General features: G+C 41.4%; 1 protein-coding gene across 1 annotated transcript in view; it reads right to left on the bottom strand.

The window, feature by feature from the left end:
• CHI3L2 (chitinase 3 like 2) overlaps positions 1–16100 on the bottom strand; it is a 271894-nt gene that overhangs the window by 105954 nt on the left and 149840 nt on the right. The window lies entirely within an intron of this gene.

Below are 16100 nucleotides of genomic sequence, written 5' to 3'. Positions count from 1 at the left end.
ATATAAGGTAGGTGCAAACATATGGGCGACTCCTCTGACTCTTGTCCTGTGACTAGTAAGGTCAATTCAAAATGGCATGGACAATTAGCATACCAGGGTACTACACACCCCAGTTAAGTTGGGGCAAAAGAGGGGACAGAACTGCAATATGTGACATGTGATTAGTTTCCCACAGCAATTTAAGAAGATAATCACAAGTAGACTGACTGAAACAACAAAACTTCTGGGTAGATTCCTATTGACGTCACATCTTAGAAGTCTATGTGACTATGGCTGTTAAATAAAGGTCTCAAGCATAATGAAATTGATAGTTGTACTTATCCTTGTTTATGGGAAAAAATAGCAACATGTTGCAAAAGGGATGAGTGCAACTGGACTAATCATAGTGCATAAAGTGAAAGTCACTCAGTCATGTCCAACTCTTTGCAACCCCATGGACTGTAGCCAGCAGGTTCCTCTGACTGTGGAATTCTCCAGGCAAGAATACTGGAATGGGTAGTCATTCCCTTATCCAAGGGATCTTCCTGACCCAGGGATTGAACCTGAATCTCCTGCATTGCAGGCAGATTCTTTACCAACTAAACTGCCAAGAAAGCCCCTTAGGGAGTTAGGTGGAGAGAAAAATAAGGGACAGCAAATCCAGAATACAGTAGTCCCTGTTTGTCTGTGTTTTTCTTTCCATTTCCATGATATTAAAGCTTGGTCTAGTTATTAAGTGGGGAATTCCAGAAATAAACAATTCATAAGTTGTAAATTGTGCACCATTCCTCTTTGAAAAATGAACTCTATGTCATACTTCTTTGTCCTACTCAGGATCCCCAATATCGACACTGTCATCTGCTGATATCCAAACATGGACACTGTCACAGCTTTGGATTCAGGATCACTCCAAGCGGATGATCCTCCCTCTGATCTATCATCAGAAGGTCAAGAGTAGTCTAATGCTATTTCATTCACCACACATTAGCTCATCATGTAGGCATTTTGTCATCTCACACCATCATAAGAAGTATGAATAACATATGCTATTTTTAGAAAGAGAGTCTATTTGCATAACTTTTATTACAGTATATTGCTATAATTTTTTTATTTTCTTATTGTTAGTGTTGTAAATCTCTTATTGTGCCTAATATAAATTAAACTTTATCATAGGTATGTAAGCATAGGAAAAAACATATTATATATAGGATTATACTGGAAAATTCTGAAAGAGATGGGAATACCAGACCACCTGACCTGCCTCTTGAGAGGTCAGGTCAGGAAGCAACATTTAGAACTGGACATGGAACAAACAGACTGGTTCCAAATAGGAAAAGGAGTACGTCAAGGCTGTATATTGTCACCTTATATGCAGAGTACATCATGAGAAACACTGGGCTGGAGGAAGCACAGGCTGGAATCAAAATTGCTGGGAGAAATATCAATCACCTCAGATATGCAGATGACACCACCCTTATGGCAGAAAGTGAAGAAGAACTAAAAAGCCTCTTGATGAAAGTGAAAGAGGAGAGTGAAAAAGTTATCTTAAAGCTCAACATTCAGAAAACTAAAATCATGGGCATCCGGCCCCATTACTCCATGGCAAATAGATGGGGAAACAGTGAAAACAGTGGCTGACTTTATTTTTTTTTGGACTCCAAAATCACTGCAGATATTATTGCAGCCATGAAATTAAAAGACACTTACTCCTTGGAAGGAAAGCTTGACGAACCTAGACAGCATATTAAAAAGCAGAGAAATTGCTTTGTCAACAAAGGTCCATCTAGTCAAGGCTATGGTTTTTCCAGTGGTCATGTATGGATGTGAGAGTTGGGCTATAAAGAAAGCTGAGCACTGAAGAATTGATGCTTTTGAACTGTGGTTTCAGAGAAGACTCTTGAGAGTCCCTTGGACTGCAAGGAGATCCAACCAGTTCATTCTAAAGGAGATCAGTCCTGGGTGTTCATTGGAAGGACTGATGTTGAAGCTGAAACTCCAATGCTTTGGCCACCTGATGCAAAGAGCTGACTCATTTGAAAAGACCCTGATGCTGGGAGAGATTGAGGGCAGGAGTAGAAGGGGACAACAGAGGATAAGATGGTTGGATGGTATCACCAACTCAATGGACATGGGTTTGGGTAGGCTCCGGGAGTTGGTGATGGACAGGGAAGACTGGCGTGCTGCATTTCATGAGGTCACAAAGAGTCGGACATGACTGAGCGACTGAACTGAACTGAACTGAATACTCATTTCGTATGCTAGCAAAGGTATGCTCAAAATCCTTCAATTTAGGCTGCAGCAATACACAAACTGAGAACTTCCAGATGTACAAGTTGGGTTTTAAAGAGGCAAAGGAACTAGAGGTCAAATTTCGTTTGACCTTGGAGAAAGAAATGGGGTTCCAGAAAAATATCTATGTCTGCTTCATTGACTATGCTAAAGCCTTTGACCATGTGGATCACAACAACTGTCGAAAATTCTTAAAGAGATAAGAGTATCAAACTACCTTACCTTTCTTCTGAGAAAACTGTACGCTGATCAGGAAGCCATAGTTAAAACCGGACATGGAACAATGGACAGATTTAAAGCTGGGAAAAGAGTACATCAATGCTATATATTGTCACCCTGTTTATTTAACTTATATGTAGAGTACATCATGTGAAATGCCAGTCTGGATGAATAATAAGTTGCAATCAAGATTTCCGGGAGAAATAACAAAAACCTCTGATATGCAGATGATACCACACTTGGCAAAAATTAAAGAGAAACTAAGGAGGTGCTTGCTGAGGGTGAAAGGGGAGAATAAAAAGGCTGACTTGAACCCCAATATTAAAAAAACTAAGATCAAGGTATCCAGTCCCATCACTTCATGGCAAATAGAGAGGAAAAAGTGGAAGTCTTGGGCTTCAAAATCACTGTGGATTGTGACTGCAGCCATGAAATTAAAAGAAGTTTCCTTGGAAGGAAAACTATGATAAACCTAGACAGTGAATTACAAAGCAGAGACATCCCTTTGCTGGACCAAGGTCCATATAGTCAAGGCCATGTTTTTTCCAGTAGTCATGTATGAATATAAAAGTTGGACCATAAAGAAGGCTGAGCACTGGAAAATTGACGCTTTCTAATTGTGGTGCTGGAGAAGACTCTTGAGAGTCCTTTGGACTGCACGGAGATCAAACCAGGCAATCCTAAAGGAAATCAACCCTGAATTTTCTTAGGAAGGATTGTTGCTGAACCTGCCGAGAGGAGCTACCCCACGTCCAAGGTAAGGTACAGCGCTGCACATTGCTGGAGCAGCTGTGAAGAGATATTCCACGACCAAGGTAAGAGAAACCCAAATAAGACAGTAGGTATTGCGAAGGGGCATATGAGGGCACACTGAAGTCATAATCCCATAAAACTAGTTGATCTGATCATATGGACCACAGCCCTGTCTAACTCAATGAAACTAAGCCATGCCATGTGGGGCCACCCAAGACAGACGGGTCATGGTGGAGAGGTCTGACAAAATGTGGTCCACTGGAGAAGGGAATGGCAAACCACTTCAGTATACTTGCCTTGAGAACCCCATGAACAGTATCAAAAGGCAAAATGATAGGATACTGAATCAGGAATTCCCCAGGGCGGTAGGTGCCCAGTATGCTACTGGAGATCAGTGGAGAAATAACTCCAGAAAGAATGAAGGAATGGAGCTAAAGTGAAACAAATACCCAGTTGTGGATGTGACTGGTGATAGAAACAAGGTCCGATGCTGTAAAGAGCAATATTGCATAGGAACCTGGAATGTTAGGTCCATGAATCAAGGCAAATTGGAAGTGGTCAAACAGGAGATGACAAGAGTGAACGTCGACATTCTAGGAATCAGTGAACTAAAATGGACTGGAATGGGTGAATTTAACTCAGATGACCATTATGTCTACTACTGTGGGCAGGAATCCCTTAGAAGAAATGGAGTAGCCATCAGGGTCAACAAAAGGGTCCGAAATGCAGTACTTGGATGCAATCTTAAAAACGACAGAATGATTTCTGTTCGTTTCCAAGGAAAACCATTCAATATTACAGTAATTCAAGTCTATGCCCCAGCCAGTAATGCTTAAGAAGCCAAAGTTGAACGGTTCTATGAAGACATACAAGACCTTTTAGAACTAACACCCAAAAAAGATGTCCTTTTCATTATAGGGGACTAGGATGCAAAAGTAGGAAGTCAAGAAACACCTGGAATAACAGGAAAATTTGGCCTTGGAGCACAAAATGAAGCACGGCAAAGGCTAATAGAGTTTTGAAAAGAGAACGCATTGGTCATAGCAAACACCCTCTTCCAACAACATAAGAGAAGACTCTACACATGGACATCACCAGATGGTCAACACTGAAATCAGATTGATTATATTTTTTGCAGCCAAAGATGGAGAAGCTCTATACAGTTAGCAAAAACAAGACCAGGAGCTGACTGTGGCTCAGATCATGAATTCCTTATTGCCAAATTCAGACTGAAATTGAAGAAAGTAGGGAAAGCCACTAGACCATTCAGATATGACCTAAATCAAATCCCTTGTGATTATACAGTGGAAGTAAGAAATAGATTTAAAGGTCTAGATCTGATAGATAGAGTGCCTGATGAACTCTGGATGGAGGTTCGTGATATTGTACAGGAGACAGGGACCAAGACCATCCCCATGGAAAAGAAATGTAAAAAAGCAAAATGGCTGTCTAAGGAGGCCTTACAAATAGCTGTGAAAAGAAGAGTAGTGAAAAGCAAAGGAGAAAAGGAAAGATATAAGCATCTGAATGCAGAGTTCCAAAGAATAGCAAGGAGAGATAAGAAAGACTTCCTCAGCGATCAATGCAAAGAAATAGAGGAAAACAACACAATGGGAAAATCAAGCGACCTCTTCAAGAAAATTAGAGATTCCAAGGGAACATTTCATGCAAAGATGGGCTGGATAAAGGACAGAAATGGTATGGACCTAACAGAAGCAGAAGATATTAAGAAGAGGTGGCAAGAATACACAGAAGAACTGTACAAAAAAGATCTTCACGACCAAGATAATCACGATGGCGTGATCACTCACCTGGAGCCAGACATCTTGGAATGTGAAGTCAAGTGGGCCTTTGAGAGTACCACTACGAACAAAGCTAGTGGAGGTGATGGAACTCCAGTTGAGCTATTTCAAATCCTGAAAGATGATGCTGTGAAAGTACTGCACTCAATATGCCAGCAAATTTTGAAAACTCAGCAGTGGCCACAGGACTGGTAAAGGTCAGCCTTCATTCCAATCCCAAAGAAAGGAAATGCCAAAGAATGCTCAAACTACCACACAATTGTACTCATCTCACACGCTAGTAAAGTCATGCTCAAAATTCTCCAAGCCAGGCTTCAGCAGTATGTGAACCGTGAACTTCCAAATGTTCAAGCAGGTTTTAGAAAAGGCAGAGGCACCAGAGATCAAATTGCGAACATCCGCTGGATCATGGAGAAAGCAAGAGAGTTCCAGAAAAACATCTATTTCTTCTTCATTGACTATGCCAAAGCCTTTGACTGTGTGGATCACAGTAAACTGTGGAACATTCTGAAAGAGATGGGAATACCAGACCACCTAACCTGCCTCTTGAGAAACCTGTATGCAGGTCAGGAAGCAACAGTTAGAACTGGACATGGAACAACAGACTGGTTCCAAATAGGAAAAGGAGTATGTCAAGGCTGTATATTGTCACTCTGCTTATTTAACTTATATGCAGAGTACATCATGAGGAACGCTGGGCTGGAAGAAGCACAATCTGGAATCAAGATATCCGGAGAAATATCAATAATCTCAGATATGCAGATGACACTACCCTTATGGCAGAAAGTGAAGAGGAACTCAAAGGCCTCTTGATGAAAGTGAAAGAGGAGAGTGAAAAGTTTGGCTTGAAGCTCAACATTCAGAAAATGAAGATCATGGCATCTGGTCCCATCATGTCATGGGAAATAGATGGGGAAACAGTGTCAGATTTTTTTGGGGGGAGGGGCTCTAAAATCACTGCAGATGCTGATTTCAGCCATGAAATTAAAAGACACTTACTCCTTGGAAGGAAAGTATGACCAACCTAGATAGCATATTAAAAAGCAGAGACATTAGTTTGCCAACCAAGGTCAGTCTAGTCAAGGCTATGGTTTTTCCCGTGGTCATGTATGGATGTGAGAGTTGGACTGTGAAGAAAGCTGATCACTGAAGAATTGATGCTTTTGAACTGTGGTGCTGGAGAAGACTCTTGAGAGTCCCTTGGACTGCAAGGAGATCCAACCAGTCCATTCTAAAGGCCATCAGTCTTGGGTGTTCATTGGAAGGACTGATGTTAAAGCTGAAACTGCAATACTTTGGCCACCTCATGCGACGAGTTGACTCACTGGAAAAGAGTCTGATGCTAGGAAGGATTGGGGGTGGGAGGAGACGGGGACCACAGAGAATGAGATGGCTGGATGGCATCACCGACCCGATGGACATGAGTTTGGGTGAACTCCGGGAGTTGGTGATGGACAGGGAGGCCTGGCGTGCTGTGATTCATGGGGTCACGGAGAGTCGGACACGACTGAGCGACTGAACTGAACTGAACTGAACTGAACGAATGCAAAGAGCCAACTGACTGGAAAAGACCCAGATATTGAGGAAGCTTGAAGGCAAAAGCAGAAGGGGTGGGATAGGATGACATTGTTAGAGATTATCACTAACTCAGTGGACATGACTTTGATCAAATTCTGGGAGATAGTGGAGGACAGAGGGGACTAGTGTGCTACACAGTCCATGGAGTCAAAAAGAGTCAGACGTGACTTAGCTACTGAACAACAATATTTAAGATTTGGTACTATCTGAAGTTCAGACATCCACTGGGGGTCTTGGATCATATCCCCTGTGGACAAGGAGGGTTACTGGACAGAATGGTGATGTATTGAAAGTAATACCACATTTCTATAAGCTTGGCTATAAAATGTTTGGTCCAATGAGGTAGCATGGGAGATCTGTCAAAGTCAACAATTCCCTGGCTCCTCCTGAATGATGAGTTGGAGGCATTTTGCTTTTTAAGCAGAATTAGTATCCACATATATCAGCATTAAAGGGGTAATTCTATTATTGCAATGTCTACTGTAAGCACAATTGTGTCCCCCAAAGTTCATATGTTGAAACTCTAAGCCTCATGTGATTGTATAGGAGATAGGGCCTTTAAGAAGATAATTAAGGTTAAATGAGGTCAGAAGGGTAGATCCCTAATCCAATAGAACTGGAAGAAGAGACACCAGAGAGCTCTCATTCTCTTCACCACTGAAAGAAGCAACCAGAGGTGGCTATCTGCAAGCCAAGAAGAGACCTCTAACCAGAACCTGAGCCTTCTCAGAAACTTGAACTTTCCAGCTTCAGGAATTGTGAGAAAATAAATTTATGCTGTTTTAAGTTTCCCAGTCTATGGTATTTTGTTATGGCAGCCCAATCAGACTAAGACAATGTCCAAACATAATCTGTTGGCTATTTCATGTCTTATTACCCACAGAAGATGGGATCAGGGAACGTGGAAAAGTCAGCCTGAAGACAAAGAGCTTAAGCCCGCTGTTTACTTCCAGGTGGTAGGGTAACTGAATTTCTTGCCCAGTGTTATAAATGTCCTGAATAGAGGTATCCCAGAAACAGTCCAGCTGTTCTCAGCTATCTGTTAGGAACCTAGGAACCTGAGAAGAGAAAGCTTTCTGGAGTTGAATAATTGAAATTTGGGGACCCAATGCAGGTCTCCCTTCCCACACATTCTCTTTTTATTTCCCCAACACTGACTATTGCTACTGCTACTGCTAAGTCACTTCAGTCGTGTTCGACTCTGTGTGACCCCATACACGGAAGCCCACCAGGCTCCCCCATCCCTGGGATTCTCCAGGCAAGAACACTGGAGTGGGTTGCCATTTCCTTCTCCAATGTGTGAAAGTGAAAAGTGAAAGTGAAGTCGCTCAGTCGTGTCGGACCCTTAGCGACCCCACGGACTGCAGCCTACGAGGCTCCTCCATCCATGGGATTTTTTAGGCAAGAGTACTGGAGTGGCTTGCCATTGCCTTCTCCGAACACTGACTATAGGCAACTGTAAAATCAGGACTGCGCTCAGTACTAAAGGGTGGGTGGAGACTAACCTGGGTTACTGCTATCTCTACCTGGATGTCGAGGGTCTACCCAACTGCAGTTGTGTCCATTACCTATACCCTGCTCTGGGTCCAAAAATTCACTGTGAGGTACTGAGTAGCCATTTTTACCTGTTGCTGGCACAAATGAAATCCTTCAACTATGATATGACCCACAGGAATGGGCAAGTGCTGATGCAGGCTTCCCACCTTGGTGATAGCTCCAGTTCAGTTCAGTTGCTCAGTCCTGTCCAAAACGAAACGCAGCATGCTAGGCCTCCCTGTTCATCACCAACTGCCAGAGTCCATCCAAACCCATGTCCTTTGAGTTGGTGATGCCATCCAACCATCTCATCCTCTGTTGTCCCCTTCTCCTCCTGCCCTCAATCTTTCCCAGCATCAGGGTCTTTTCAAATGAGTCAGTTCTTTGCATCAGGTGGCCAGAGCATTGGAGTTTCAGCTTCAACATCAGTCCTTCCAATGAACACCCAGGACTGATCTCCTTTAGAATGGACTGGTTGGATCTCCTTGCAGTCCAAGGGACTCTCAAGAGTCTTCTCTGACACCACAGTTCAAAAGCATCAATTCTTCAGTGCTCAGCTTTCTTTATAATCCAACTCTCACATCCATACATGACCACTGGAAAAACCATAGCCTTGACTAGACAGATCTTTGTTGACAAGGTAATGTTTCTGCTTTTCAATATGCTGTCTAGGTTGGTCATAACATTCCTTCCAAGGAGTAGGTGTCTTTTAATTTCATGGCTGCAATCACCATCTGCAGCGATTTTGGAGCCCCCCCAAAAATAAAGTCAGCCACTGTTTTTCACTGTTTCCCCATCTATTTGCCATGAAGTGATGGGACCAGATGCCATGATCTTAGTTTTCTGAATGTTGAGCTTTAAGCCAACTTTTTCATTCTCCTCTTTCACTTTCATCAAGAGGCTCTTTAGTTCTTCTTCACTTTCTGCCATAAGGTTGGTGTCATCTGCATATCTGAGGTGATTGATATTTCTCCCAGCAATTTTGATTCCAGCTTGTGCTTCCTCAAGCCCAGCATTTCTCATGATGTACTCTGTATATAAATTAAATAAACAGGGTGACAATATACAGCCTTGGCGTACTCCTTTTCCTATTTGGAACCAGTCTGTTGTTCCATGTCCAGTTCTAACTGTTGCTTCCTGACCTGCATACAGGTTTCTCAAGAGGCAGGTCAGGTGGTCTGCTAGGTATGGGTAAAATAAAATAAATATTAATGGAAGAAGAAAATCCCTTACTAGTTGGGAAGGAAGCATCTGAAACCAGAGCAGCTGGGTGAGATGTATTTTCACTTTCACTGGATCCTCTCAGGACAATTATCACTTAGGTTGTCATAAATTCTTTGATGTAACTCTCACAGGTTGTGAATTCCTCTGCTAATCTTTATGATACTACATCTACCATCTAGAAAAATGAAATCAGGGAGAGCCAGTGGCCATTCTAGTCTCTCCAAATGTCACTAGTCTTGTAAAATATTCTACTGAGTTACACCATCTACTACCTTCCAATTTAACTGAGTGTCAGTGAAGGATCCTGGGTCCTAAGGCCTAATAGTCCATGGAGGAGAAATGTTCTTCTTTCTGGGATAATACAGGCTACCTGGTCATTGGAACCAACATGGGACCAATGTTGTCATTAGTCAGTTATTTCCTGAGCTTTGTACTCCATCCCCCAATGATGGCTTTATTCAACTCCTTATAATGCTTTTATGCCATCAGTAAGGAAAATAGTAATTGATGGGTTGATTCTGGATATACACGACAATTTCTATTCTATGTAATGTGCCCATGAGGGGTTCTTCCTTGTGAATGAACATATTCCTCTATTGGGCTCAGGCAAATGAGACTGCACCCTGCAGAAGATTCACCCAATCATTCTTAGCTTTCCAGGACTCTGTGGCCATTATTTGTCCGGATTCAAAGAATTCACCTTTCTATGGAGTAGGCGTCATAATGCTCTTCACCTTTACTTGTAGTCTCATCTTTGGATGATAAAATGCAGAAGAGTTAACTTAATGTGATGTATGGCAGTAGTACTTCTAGAAGATATTAATGAGATGGAACAATGGTCCAAAAGATGAGATAAAATTGTGTTTTGTACCATTTATTAAATAAAAATTTTAGAATTAAAAAAAAGACAAAATTAAATAGATAATCATCAGCTCCTGTGTTTCACTTACATTAAATTGAAATCATTATACATTAGTTGATTAATACCTTGAAAGACCAAGAACTGTGCTAGAGATATAGAGATGAATAAAATAGTATCTGCCTCCAAGGAACTTATCTATTAGAAACAGATATGGGCTATAAACAATGACACAAAACACAGTGCTGTATCTAATAAAATTTTGCATAGGGTTACAAAAAATCAATTTTCCAAGTACACATTAGAAAGATGTTACTTGAGTCCATTTCATATACAGGCTCCATAGGAAGAAAGTTGCTGCAAGAGATAATAGTCTTAGGGTGCATTAGTAAAAATATTGAATTCAGCAAAATGATAAACAAACATAAAAACACAGAACTAGGAGTCAGAAGCTCTGAGCTCTAGTTCTGGCTACGTATTTTACTGTGTAACTTCAGCAAATTCTCCTTCTCAGTTTCCCTTTCTGTTTATAGGAACAATAAAGAAACAATGAAGTCTGACTCGCCTCCCTAATTGCTGTTGATAGAGCAAATTGATACAACTACTTTGGAAAAGAAGTGCTTAGCTAAATAGTGAAGTTTAAGATACATGCGCTATTTCACTCAGCAGTCCCACTCCTAGGTGCACACACAAGAAACCTGAAAACGTGTACCTGGAGTTGGGTAGAAGAATGCTCACAGCAGCAAGTAAGGGGGGAAACTGGAAAAAAAAACACCACGTTTTTCCAAACAGAAAGGATAAAGAAATCACAGCATATTCATATAATGAAATAGCATACAGTTGTGAAAAGTAAATAGTTTCTACTTGTAACGGCTTGAATGAATCTCGAAAATTTAATACTGAGCTAAAAACAACAACAAGAAGAATATATATTGTATTATTTCACTTATACAAAAAACAAACTAATGAACATATTATAACTAAGAAACAAATTTTAATAATTTATTATAAACTAATATATTGTTTATGGATACATATGCATATGTGATAAAATTATAAGTAAAGTAAAGAAATGGTTGGCACAAACTTCAGAATAGTTGCTTACTCCAGGGACGTGAGAAGCATCTAACTGGGGAAGAACATTATAAGATAATTTTCAAAGAAAATATTATCTCCTTCAAACTGGGTTTTGGCGGAGTTCCCTCATGGTCCAGTGGTAAAGAATTTGCCTTTCAATGGAGGGGATGCAGGTTCGATCCCTGGTCAGGGAACTAAGATTCCACATGCCATGAGGCAACTAAGCCCCCTTGCACCACAACCACAAACTCGCACTCCACAGGAAAGACCCAGCACAGCCAAAAAAAAACCCTGGAGGAAAAAAAAAAAAAGCCTGGCTGCTGGGACAGGGGTTTCACTTTATTATTTTTCTTTGAAATGTATGCCTGAAATCATGTACTATAAAACTGAGAAACACTAAAAATAGTACGGGTTTATTGAAAAAAGTTGGACAGTATGAGAAAACACATAATGCCAACACTTTTCAATATTTATTATTCTCAAATCTTATGATGATAGTAATTCTTTTTAGCCTGGAAGTGCTCAGATGGAAGGTAAGTTTGACAGGGACTCAGTGGATATTCTAGGTAGTTATTAAGAAGGGATGTTTTATGAGCAGGTCTCTATACAGGGCCAGGATAACCAAATTCAATAGAAAATATATCATTAAGTTAGGTCCAAATATTAATAGGATAAATCTGGGACTAGTGGTCTTACTGGTTATTTTTTGCATATCTTTGCTGCTGCTGCTGCTAAATCACTTCAGTCGTGTCCGACTCTGTGTGACCCCATTGAGGGCAGCCCACCAGGCTCCCCCGTCCCTGGGATTCTCCAGGCAAGAACACTGGAGTGGGTTGCCATTTCCTTCTCCAATGTGTGAAAGTGAAAAGTGAAAGTGAAGTCGCTCAGTCATGTCCAACCCTTAGCGACCCCACGGACTGCAGTCCACTAGGCTCCTCCATCCATGGGATTCTCCAGGCAAGAGTACTGGAGTGGTTTGCCATTGCCTTCTCCTTAATCTGGTACAGCTCTGGCTCTTCGTCCCAACCATATATATATATATACATACCCAGTCCTGGGCACTGCATAGAAATGCCTTTCCCAGTTCAACCTGGGACAAAAAAAAAAAAAGAAAATATATGAGGAAGCGATGCAGTGTAAATATTAGGATATTTCTGTTGTGGACACCTCTAACCTTGGCACTGAATCCCGGACCTGGTGCTTAAGATTTGTTTGATCAACTTTCTCATCTACAAAGTTGAAGTGACAGTAATAATCCCTTTTATAGGCTAAAAAAATAATGAAGTAGAGCCCTTTGATTGTTTTTCAGTCATTCAGTATTTACCCTCCATTCTTTTAGAATTTCATTTTGTGTCCAATCCGGATGGAAATTTAAATCCAAGTGCCCTGTCCTTTCCCTAAGTGAGGGACTGGTTCAGACTCAAAGCTTCACAATCAGACTATTTCTCCCAGGGACCTGGATTCTTGTGTGGACTGATGCATGAATGAAAAGTAAAATTGGAGCTTATTGGTCCTCAGTTCTCCTCATACATTGATTGCTTCCCTAAGAAATGTGATTTCTGTCACATCAGGGGCAGGTTCTACGTTCTTATCTTTGATTCTGTGAGCTTCTTCATATTCTCCCAATGCACTCTTTTGTGCTTGTTAGAGTTGCATTTTTTGTTGTTTGATTGTTTTAGTATCTAAGTCACGTCTTACTCTTTTGCGACCCCATGGACTGTAGCCCTTCAGGCTTCTGTGTCCATGGGAATTCCAAGGCAAGTGTACTGGATTTCCTTCTCCAGGGGATCTTCACAACCCAGGGATCAAACCTTCATCTCCTGCACTGGCAGGTGGATTCTTTATCACTGGGCCACCTGGGAAGCTCAGAGCTGGTTTTAGTCATTTGTAGAAAATAAATTCTGTAATTATATAAACACTGGAAAGATCTCTGGCGTATAGTAGGTGTTTATAGTGTTTGCTGATGTTACTATTTTTACAACGGAAATCCTCACTGGCAGAACTTCTACCAGACTTTCTCTGGCCATATAAATCAGAACCAGATACCCAGGACCTAATCATCACTGGGTGAATGGATACAATTATTTAGTTTCTAAATGTGATAAAAATAAAACTCAGTCTATATCTACAGTAAGGCTGCTAAGGTGCCAGCATCCCGTGATGGGCACTCACATGTCCACCAACTGCTTTCCCGGTACTGTCACAAGACAGCATCATGGAAGCAAGTACAGTATGTACTTGAGGACATACTTGAGGCAGTATGCACTAGAGGACATAAGTGTTTCAGAGGAAGGAGAGATCCCTGAGCTTCCAAGAGAGGATCCGAGCTGGGCCTTGAAGAACTGTAATACTGGGGTAGGCAGTGAGTAGAAGAAGACATTACAGGCAAAGTATGGAGAGACAGTGTGAGCAAAGGCGTGCAAAACGTGTTGGGGACAATTTTGGCTGAGGCAGATATTTTTAATAGGATAATAGTAGTACACAATGTTTAGGAAGCTGAACTGGAATAAAATTTAAACAAAAAGTTCCATCAATGGTCAAGTTGCAAATATTTCTATTCAAAGAGACCCCAATAGCATCACCATCATCTCTATCTGTCTGCAGCACAAAATATCTTTAAACGTTTTCTAGATATAATTTGGAACTGTGGATTAGAGAGTTCTCACTGACCTTCAGAGGGTACATTTTGGGAACCATATGTTTTTAGATGAAATTACTGTATAATCATGACTAAGGTCGCCTCACATTGGGTGGCTCAGTGGTAAAGAATCTGCCTGCTAGTGCAGGAGACACGGAGATGTGGGTTCGATCCGTGGGTTTCTTCCCTGAAGGAAGAAATGACAGTCCATTCCAGTATGCCAGCCTTCTTGCCTGGGAAATCCCACAGACAGAGGGCTACAGTCTGTGGGGTCACAAAGAGTAGGACATGACTGAGCTACTGAGCACATGCATTCCAAAGAACAGGTGTAGAAGGTTCATAAAGTAGCACCTAAAGATGAACTTTTCTTAGGCACTGATTGCATAAGTTATATAAGACTAATTCTACAAAGAAAAAAGGTTTAAGAACAGCTAATACCTTCCAAGGATTTTTAGTGTTTACTTTTCAATAAATACATGCTTTGCTGCCAGGCACTAAATGTCCACAGCATAAGAATCTAATCATAATGTTTAAATGGATGCCTATCAGCCCTGAGAACTGCCAAAAAAAAAATACCCTATTAAGCTGGTACTTTTCACGGGGATGGTCTCTGCCACCCCGTTAGGAGACATGGTGTTTTGTCCTTATTGAGCAGAGGAGGTGGTGAGGGGGGAGTGCAGGTTGGAGGTCCACGAGTGGTATTTGTAGGGGAGGAGATCTGTTGACTTACTAATTAGCTATAATACACATCTGGGTTAGATGCTCTCCGCTTGGAAGATATCCTGTGTGATGACCTGGTAGTCAGATGGTATAAAAGGCAAATCCAGGCTCTGCAAGACCAGTACTGACAGCAACCATGGCAAAACTTATTCTCCTCACAGGTGAGTCTGTAATTGGTATGTGTGTTAGTTGCTTAGTCGTGTCCAACTCTTTGTAACCCCATGGACTCTAGCCCACCAGGCTCCCCTGTCCATGGAATTCTCCAGGCAAGAATAATGGAGTGGGCTGCCATTTCCTTCTCCAGGAAATCTTCCCTACCCAGGGATCGAACCTGGGTCTCCTGCATTACAGGTGGATGCTTTACCATCTTAGCTACTAGGAAAGCCCGAAGTGAAAGTCACTCAGTCGTGTCAGACTCTTTGTGACCCCTTGGACTGTACAGCTGATGGAATTCTCCAGGCAAGAATACTGGAGTGGGTAGCTGTTCCCTTCTTCAGGGGATCTTCCCAACCCAGGGATCGAACCCAGGTATCCCACACTGCAGGTGAATTCTTTATCAGTTGAGCCACAAGGGGAGCCCAAGAATACTGGAGTGGGTAGCTTATCCCTTCTCCAGCGGATCTTCCCAACCCAGGAATCGAACCGGGGTCCCCTGCATTGCGGGTGGATTCTTTATCAACTGAGCTATCAGAGATGTCCCTCTATAACTGGAGATGGAGCATTATTCTTACCTGATTTCTTTTCTCTCTGGATCTGATAGGCATGAAGTAGTCCTTACACAGAGCTCTATGCTTTTCTATTCTTCTTTCATCATTTAAAATTTCCAAGGGAATCCTGACATGCACAAGTATGTCTGCTTCTAATTCTCTTATCTAAGTTGACTATGGCAGCATTTCTAGTCATTGATGCTAGAAGCATGGTCCTAAAAGAAAGACTAGTTTTCTTTTTTTTTGAAAGACTAGTTTTCTTCCAATGCTTATCTTACTCTCCCATCTCTTGTTGGGTTCTCCTTTCTCTATTCATCTTCCTGAACCACCTCTTTTTAATTGACATTATTTTTATTTACTTGCTTGTGTTTTTGGTCTTTTTCAGAGATGAAAATCAGTAGGAACTGAGATAAAGTTATGCTAACTACCTTTGTTCTACTCTTTTCAGGATTATCCCTTTTTTATCCCTTACTGTCCTACTATGCTGTTGATATATTATAAAAATATCAGTTAGAAAATCAATCATTTAAATGGGTCGATTCAGTACATTGTTCAGAGCCCAGTTGTACCCACAGCTTTTTAGTTGCTCTAGAGCTGAGATTTACAAACTTTTTATAGCTTTGGCTTGTCCAGATGAGATCTCTAACTCAATTTATGAAACAATCAGATAAAAAATGTTCCTTACACCCTGATGCCACCACCCCGCCCAAAATGAGGAC

The sequence above is a fragment of the Moschus berezovskii genome, chromosome 4 (genome assembly GCF_049115385.1).
Source record: "Moschus berezovskii isolate FMDL1 chromosome 4, NW_MosBer_1.0, whole genome shotgun sequence".
In the NCBI taxonomy this organism is placed as follows: domain Eukaryota; kingdom Metazoa; phylum Chordata; class Mammalia; order Artiodactyla; family Moschidae; genus Moschus; species Moschus berezovskii.
This window is presented reverse-complemented; position numbering and strand designations above follow the sequence as displayed.